This window comes from Pteropus alecto, unplaced genomic scaffold, assembly GCF_000325575.1.
Source record: "Pteropus alecto unplaced genomic scaffold, ASM32557v1 scaffold21, whole genome shotgun sequence".
Taxonomy (NCBI): domain Eukaryota; kingdom Metazoa; phylum Chordata; class Mammalia; order Chiroptera; family Pteropodidae; genus Pteropus; species Pteropus alecto.
In genome coordinates this window covers 3,031,889-3,041,435 of record NW_006436282.1, presented here as the reverse complement: position 1 = coordinate 3,041,435, position 9,547 = coordinate 3,031,889, and the positions used below count along the sequence as shown (strand labels likewise).

Here is a 9,547-nt window from a genome sequence, read left to right as displayed (position 1 = left end):
GGACTGCAAATTGGATAGACGCTATGGAAAACAGTATGGAGGTTCCTCAGAAAACTAAGAATTGATCTACCATATGATCCAGCAATCCCTCTACTGGATATTTACCCCAAAGACTTGAAAACCCATATCCGAAAAGATATTTGCACACCGATGTTCATAGCAGCACTATTCACAGTGGCCAGGACATGGAAGCAATCAAAGTGTCCTACCATAGATGACTGGCTAAAGAAGCTGTGGGACATATATACAGTGGAATATTACTCAGCCATAAGAAGAGATGAAATACTGCCATTTGAGACAACATGAATGGACCTCGAGATAATCATGCTAAGCAAAATAAGCCAGACTGAAAAAGTTGAAAATCACATAATATCACTTATATGTGGGATATAAACCTAAAAGCAACAAGTGAACAGGACAAACAAAGAGAGACTCATGGACATGGACTATAGACTAGCGCTTACCAGAGGATAGGGGATAGGGGAGGAGCGGGGAGGTAGATGAGCTAATAGGGGTCAAATACGTGGTGACAGAAACAAATCTTACAATGGAAGGTAAACACATAATGCAATACATATATGCCTTACTGTTCAATTGTACACCTGAAACTTACTGGATTTTGTTAACCAACGTCACCATAAAAAATGAATTAATTAATTTTTTAAATGTTATATTATTTTTAGGCTTTTTTAAAAAAGTTAATTATTATTTGTACCTACAGCACCTGGTCTTCCTAGGTGACCTCCCATCCAAGTACTAACCAGGCCCGACCTTGCTTAGCTTCTGAGATTAGCCATCAGGCTTGTTCAGGGTGGCATGGCTATAGACCATGGACCATGGCTCCACTGGGGCATGAACCCAGGACCTTCTGTGTGTAAAGCAGATGTGCTAACCGCTACATTATGGAACCATGTCCTACTTTTAGACTTTTTGTAACGTGCACCAAAACTTAAACCTGATACTATTATGTGGTTAATATGGCAGAAGTTTATTATTATTATTTTGGTAAATAATATTGTTGGGTTTGGTAAATAAATTTATATTTTATTTTAAAAAATTGTTCAACAAATTTATGAAGAAAATTATAAAATGATTGAAAGACAAAGAAAATCTAAATATACATCATATATATCGACAAGAAGACTTGATAACCATAGAAACACCAATTCTTCCCAAACTATTTGATAATTTCAATGATATTCTCATCAAAATGCCAACAAACACTTTGTGGTATTTGACAAGCTGATTTAAAAATTTACATGGAAGAGCAAAGGGCCAAGAAGAAGAAGAAGAAAAGAAGGTACTTACTTTATCGCATATTTAGAATTATTATAAAGGCATAATAATTAAGACAGAGAGTTCTTGTCAAAGGAAAGAATAGAAAGTACAAAAACAGATCTACTCATATGTGGATCTTTGATATATGACAGAAGGTGTCTATATAGAAGGTCATCAAAGAAAGAATGTACTTTTCAAAAAGTTATCCTGGCACACCTGGATATGCACAGTTGAAAAAAAATTTCAACTATATTTAAAAAATAATTCCATTAATGTCTTAGCTGAGAAAAACAAAGCTAATTACATATGATCTCTATATAGGGAAGAATTTCTTAAAAACAGAAAACATAAAGCAAAAGTTAAATGCTATCGTTTCATTCAAAATATATAAACATAATGAAAAGAAAATACAAAAACTGAGAAAAGATTTTTAACACATAAAACTGAAAAAGATTAATATATAATGCATATTTAAAACAATAAAACCAAACCAAAAAAACCATCCTGTAAATCATTTAAAGAAAAAAAAACAATTCTATAATAAAGGGTAAAATCTTGAATACAAACTTCATAGATGAATAATCATAAGTGGAAATAAATACAGGAAAAGATGCTTATTTATTAGAAATGATGAAGTATGAATTCGAAGTACAGTGAAATAATATCACATCCACAATAGAAATTCAAGTCTGGCAACATTACATGCTAGTGAAGATGTGGGAAAGGATGGATTTTATACTGCTAATAGGAATATCAATAGTTGTTACAACCATTTAGAATACAATATGTATTTTTCTACTATAATTGAAAATGTGTATACCCCACAACCCAGGTGTTAACTCCTGGAAATCCATGTTTATACACATCAAGAGAAATACCCAAGAATGTACAAATTTTACTATCTCGACAAATTTTGAGTAACTCAAATGCGCATCAACAATAGCACAGATAAATAAGTTTTATGTTACTTCAGTGGATTACTATGCCCTAGTGAAATTTAATGAACTTCAGCTACATAAAACAACATAATTTTTTAAAAAATTTGATTAAAAATATATATGGCATGATCCCATTTACATAAAGTTAATACGTTATTTAGAGATTCAAGGAAAAGGTAATGCTAATATGGAAAAAATGAAATTATAAACACAAAATGCTGGGTCATAGTTATTTGAGAAAGGAAATGGGACACACAAGAAACTAACATTCTTGGCGATGTTCTGTTTTTTGCTTAGACAGTGGATAAGTGAATGTTCACCGTATTTATCCTTTATAACTTACATAAATTCTATAAATATATTTCTATTTCCTGAACATCTCATTTTAAAAACTTTAAAAAATTGTTTAAGTATATTAAGCAAAATAACAACTTTTCAACACTCTACCATAGCACTATCTGAGAGAGTCTGTCCCCTGGTCCCGGAACTCAACCAGCCAAAGCCTGTGGCAGCAAAATCCAAATGCAAAAACAAACGCATTAAACCATTGTAGTCTGTCATACCCAGTCACCTCGTCTGATTTCTCTTGTTTCAAATCTTCTTTCGCCAATCCATCTCTCAATTATAAATTTAACATCCCACGTAGATTTGCCTACAGGGAGAGAGAGTACCCATCAATAGACATGAGTCACTGGAGAACTTGATGTCTCCATTCCTCACTGTAATCTAAAGTTGACATTCTAGCTGATATTTCAAGTTCTGTAAACATCCTCAGGAACAATCTACGCCTGCTGAAGAGAAGATGGAGAGATGAATCATTCCAAGGACAAGTGGAGAGGAGAGCTGAGAAGGAGGCAGAGAGGCAGAAGGGAAAAGGTGTCATCCAAAGCCAAAATTCAGATGCCATCAACAAGAGACTTTATTATAGGGGCACTTAAACTGATTTCAGGCTGAAATCTGAGTGTTTACAAGGCAAGTATACAACTTATAAAGTATAAAGTAGCAAATATACTTTAAAATTTGCAAAGCAAATATACAACTTATAAAGTATTAAGTACCATCATGGAAGACAGCATCTGTAGTAGAAAAAGTAAAAGTTTTAAGCAGCAAATTTGACTCTAATATTGGCTTCCTCACGCACAAGGTCCCTGAGTCTCAGTATATTTGCCTGTATATAAAGATAATAATACTGGTGATGATTAAAGATAATATACTGCAAAAGAGTTTGGTAACATTGAGGAGCTTGGGTTTTGATGCCAGACTCCAGCCTGTTTCTGGCTCTGCCACCTTCAGGTTAAGACTCATTTTTATCATCTATGAAACGGGGTGATGAAACCTACCTTGGGAATGTCATGAGATTTAGAGATAGTAAGTCCAATATTGGCACTTAGGAAGTGTTTAACAGAAGTTACAAAATATTATTGTTCCTGGATGCTGATTCTCTGTTTTAAAAAGCAAGATCAGAGGTGACTGGAATATAGAGCCATAGAGGCTCTAGGGACAAGGAGAAGGTACAGTAACAACAAAATGCCATTGGCATGAGCTGAGGCAGGTGGGCAGAGAGAAGCAGCAGCAGTCAATAGCCACACGGGGCTGGTTATGGTAAAAGGAAGTGCCAATAAGGAAGGATGGGCTTTGGGCTGCTCTGGTGACAGGCATCAGGGACTCAGATATGGTGACTTTTATCCAAAGACAGATCTCTATTAACTGGAAAGGAGAGTGGAAAGAAGCAGTACAGCCAGTCCATCGCAGAGAAACATGAGTAGAGATGGGAAATCAGGTTAAGGACTCTGACTTAGATGTAGTTGAGAGGCACATAAGATGGGGACTTTGATGGACATGTGGCATAAGTCATGATATTAATCACAATTTAAAGAAGGAGGCCACAAGATCACAGCAAGGTCATGGTAAAGCGGGCTTTGGCTTCTTAAATATTCTAGCCAGGCTGAAGAGCAGTCATGTGCTGCTTAACTACAGAGTACATTCTGAGAAGTGTGTCATTAAGCGACCTCGTCCTTGTGCAAGCAGCATAAAGCGCACTTACACAAGTGCGCTTTACCGTCTAGGTGGTATAGCCTACTACACACCAATGTTATACGGTATAACCTATTGTCCCTAGGCAACAAGCCTGTGTAGCATGCTACTGTACAAAACAACACGAAATTCAATCTAGCATAAGAGAAATTGATGCAACCAAGAGACAAGGTGAACACAAGATGTATGAGGCTGCTGCCAGCGTAACATTGTGTACTGCTTTACAACAAACTTTTTCTGTAAGTAGAAAGAGAACATTCTAAAATAATGATAAAAAGTGTAATGTATTAAATTTATAAACCAGTGTCATAGTCATTTTTTATCATTATCAAGCATTATGTACTATATATAATTTGTGCGCTATATTTTTATACTACTGGCAGTGCAGTAAGTTTGTTTACATCAGCATCACCGCAAACTTGTGAGTAAGGTGCCATGCTATCATGTTATAACAACTACGATGTCACTAGGCAATAGGAATTTTTCAGCTGCATCGTAATCTTATGGGACAGTCGTCGTATATGTGGTCTGTTGACCAAACCATGGTTACGTAGCACATGATTGTAATTATTCTCTCCTCTGAGAAAGGAATGTTTAGGAGCATTCCAGTTTAGACACTGGAGCATAGTGTCTGAGGTTCTCATGCCGGCAAGGAGTTGAGGCATTGCTTAATCTATGGTTACAGTATGTAGAACAGAGGGAAAAGTTCTGTGAGGCAGCATGCCAGACAAAAGCTAGATGCTGGCCAGCCACATCATCCAGAACAGGGCCAAAGCAGAGTTCTGGGAATTTGGATGACACTGTATATATAGAATGTGGAGGTGCGTGAGAAATAACATGTGAAGGAGAATAATCAAAGTCACAGAATTTGCTTGACACCACAATGCAGGTGTCTACAAATCTCAGTTGCGAAGGTGAGGGACCTTTATCTGCAAGGAGCCAAGCACATCCCATCTTCAGAATGGCAGAGATTGACAATAAGGGCCCACAGTGGAGTCGATGCTCATAGCGTGCTCCAATCCCAAACCCACACTCCTTAGCTTGAGACAGTTCTCTGCTAGTTCTGAGGAATGACAGAGCAAAATGCTATCTGCAAAAATGTCTGGCTCTGCGTCCTCGCTATGTCGGATGCAAGTTTGGTGTTTGAATAATAAAAATCAATTTCCTGAGAGAACTCTGTAAAAAAGAGCGTGTCATTTCAAAGTATGATTAAGAGTTCACTCTGAAGGGAATACAATGGTATTTCTTGAATAGGAAACTAATTCAATTTCAGAATAACTCTTTAAAGAACATTTTTCTTCCTAGTATACTTCTCACTGAAGACCTCAGAAATGTTCTAATACAGTAAATATTTGCTTGCAGTTGCTTAAATTTACCCCTTAGCTGTAATTAATTTCAACACATGCATTGTGGTTTGGGATAATAGTTTTTTACTTGGCTTAAACATGATTCCCTACCCAGGACACCAAAGAGTGTTTTGATGTTACGTTTGGTAGGGCAGACAGTTCTTTCCTATTTCACTCTTTTATTAATCATAAGCATTGCCCCCCCAAAATCATCTCGATGATTTTGAGCAATAGCAAAAGTCTGCTTTGTCCAAATGCCCTCCAACTCAAGAAGAACTAAATCTCCTCAAATTATGCTTCCCACACCATGGGGCGTATTCTATCTCAAGTTAGAGTGGGGAGCAAACTCTTGGGCGAATAACTGGACTTTCTAATCTCAGTGTAAAAGTTTTAATGTCTGAGTTCTCAACTCAACTTTAATAATACCATTCTGTGTTATGACTCTCTATATTCAGATGACATAAAATGAAGATGGACTAAAAATACCATAATTCCCATCTCACAGACATTGGGGTCTTTGCCGATAAGTCCAGAATCAGCTTCTGGATTTATCTCAATATCAGACTCCTAGCAGCATGACGAGTCAGTTAGAACTGGCACGTGAGAGTAGTGGAATCCCCCTGTGCCCTGTGTCTTCCTCTCGGCTCACCTTTTACTACAGACGTTGCCACAGCCAGTGCCTCTGCTCACAGGTGCATCTCGATAGCATCTCACCTTAGCTTCCTCACTTATGTCTTACTTTCTGACCTAGGGCTTTTTTGCTACCCCCTTGAAAGACTGGGTTCTGTCACATTCTCTCACATGTTTACTCCTGGAATCGCCAGGGAGTTAATACCCAAAAAGCAACTCTTGACCAATCAGGGATGGGAGCGAGTGCATAAGTGCTAAGTGCCTCCCTTTTCCATTCCCTGGATGGTCCACTCTGAGGCACAGTCTACACTACCTGTCAGAGAATCCCAGTTGCCCAAAGCAGTGACCAACTCAAGAATTCACCCTTGTACCGGCTTTTCCTCCTTCCCTCCTTCGCTTTCCACTGCCCTCTGCTCACTTTTTCAGGAGAAAACCAGGCTAAGCTAACTATACCTTAACTATTGAAACAACAGTCTTATAAATAATTTTATTTTTCTTTTGTTATGCTTCTGTTATAGTCTCTCCCTCAAGAAATCTAGAAAATATTTAAGCATATGGTATGACAAATTGTCCTTTACACTTCTTCATTGCCTGACATAAAATATTGTCACATAGATTGATTTAATCTCTAATTAATTTGTTTCATGTTTAAAAATTTTAAAAAAATTTTTTAATAATTTTTTATATTTATAATTTATGTTTAAATTATGTTTAAACATAAATTATGTTTAATTTGTTTAAAAATTATGTTTATAATTTTTAAAAATTATATATGTTTGAAATATTTGCACTCGATTTTGTCACTGACAATTTAAAGTAAACAGAATTTTCCACTTATCTTTGAATTTTACTTTAGTTCTAGCTTTACATTATTCCTATTTAGTATGTTGACTTATTTTTACCCTTTGCACTTGTTTTCATGGCTTACTTGAGATAGTTCTGATATAAATTGATGTCAAGTTTACTGGAGTTGTCCCTGCCCTCTTAGAAATTCAGCTTATTAATACATGTCTTATCCTTGTTATGCTTTAAATCAAAAGGGAAGGGTCTGAGATGCCTCAGAACAATAAGGCTTGGAGTTTATCTGCTGTTGCTGTCCAGTTTCTGGGAGTCCATGGAAATGGGAATTGGAGGTTCAAAGGTAAATAATTATGATATACCTCAATAGCCAATTATGATGAGGGCAATGTAAATTGCCCGCATGTAAAATGTAAAATTGTAATGTAGATGTAAAATTTAATAGCAATATAATAACTAATATCCATGGCACTCTAATTCCAGGTCCTAATATTGGAATATTGCCTCTTCCCGTCTAGCCAATGAAGGAAAGAATTCCAATGATTTCAGGTATATATTTGGATTTTGTTCACACACTGAAGATTCAGGCATTATCAGGAGCCTAGAGCACAGCATTTTGCCAGTTCTCTAAGTTCCTTTCCTCCTACTCTCTTTTCTTTCTTTCTGCTTTTGGTGTTTTCTCCACCCTCCACCCCTCCTTGAGCCACACTGCCCCCTCACCAGCAATGCCAATTCCTCCTCTCAGTTCATGCATAACATGGGTACAGCATGTCGAATTATTTCCACAAGTAAACACTGTGCTCTCTCTAAGAAAAATCAGAAGAATAAACTTTTCTCTACTCCATTACACATTGACCATGGGTAATGTACTTAAGCTCTCTAGGGGAATGCAGCATCGCCCTGTAAGTTGAATATGGATGTAGCAAGATTGGCAATGACTTCTATCTTCTGATCAGCCCCTTCTCAATCAGAGAAAGTAGTTTATTTGGGTGGGAAGAGAAGATGATGAAGCCAGGAGGGGAAACAGCAAGCAGACAATCTCAAACCATTTGGGAAAGCAGGGAGAGGAAAAGGGATCCTTAAATCTTAAATATTCTCCTGGCCCAAACTGGCCAACTAACTGGGAAACTTCAAAACGTCAAACTTTGGCAGGTCCCGGGCAGGTGTGGATGGCACACTTGGACTCTGGAACTTCATGTATTTCATAAATCATGCAAAAAAAAAAATGACTCCATATTTTACACAACTGACTTTTTAGACCTCAACTGAATTTTTAGACTTCACCATCAAGTTATGGTGGGGTTTTATATAAATGTACAATTATTTTTAAAAACTCTTTAATATATCACTGGATTGTATGCTCAAAATAACCACCTCATTTAACAGTAAAAACCAAAACAAAATAGACACTTCTGAAGAAAGTAAAGGACTTAACAAATTAGTAACAAGAGCTGGAACTCCTACTAATTCTTTTGACAGTAACTATGCTGATTTTTCCTGGAGAGCATGCTTGCTTCTTCAGGAGACCTCATGAACACTGGATAATAGAGACTTGCTTTTCCTTCGAAACACTTATTTGAACTGACATTCAGTTAATGATCTCATGTTTTACCTGGCTTGTGTCCGCATGTTTCAGAAACTATGTGGACCCATCCCTTCCTACTCATGGCCTCCAACTGGAGGCTAGATCTAAAAAAAACCTGGCAATTTGGTGAATTCAATCAAGCAAGCAGTCATTTCAGTTAAATATATAGGATGGGTAATTTTATGTCATAAACCCTCTTCCCCTCAATGAAAATTTTACTCCCTACTGATATAAAGAATTTTGTAATAACATCAAGTATGAAAGTAGGGATTCACTGGCTAAGATGTGCAATCATCAGCAGCAGCAGCAGCAGCATCAACAACAATAGCAGAGCTTCCATTTATTGAATGCTTACTATATTCCAAGTACTGTGCTAAATACATCATATAATTTAATCTTAATTAGAAACAATTTTATAAATCTATTTTCGTTTTTCTCAGTATAAATGAAGGCTTTTTCATTGACAACAAAATGGATAATTCTTTAAAAAAAACTCTAGTCTTTGAGATCTACAATCTGATCTAATGGATAGATGTGAAAAATTATGACGAAAACTAGTATTGCTATCATGTAGAAGAACAAGAACCACAGAAATGACTGTGATAACTGGTTTAATATTACACTGCAACATTTGTTTTCTCTATTTGCCTACTCTGTGGGTATAAGTTAATGTATGTTACCTGGTGCTCTATACTGGGCACTTCTCGCATGACAGAAAATACTTATATGTTTTACAGGTAGAACCCTGTTCATAGCTAGAGCAAGTTTCACCATGATAATCCAATGCAATTTGCCTGTTTATACATTGCTTCTCTCTGTTCTCACAAGTAACTTCAACCTATCTTCGAGACAGGTAAGAATACTGTCTTAAAGTTGCTATAACATCATTTTTTGATGAGGACTTTTATATTTAATCCAAATGATACCTAGTCTGTTGG

The 9,547-nt window shown here is 36.5% G+C and overlaps 1 pseudogene; it reads right to left on the bottom strand.

Annotated features, from left to right (window-relative positions):
• Positions 1 to 712: 712 nt before the first annotated feature.
• LOC112479934 lies at positions 713 to 828 on the bottom strand (annotated as a pseudogene).
• Between the last annotated feature and the right edge of the window lie 8,719 nt (positions 829 to 9,547).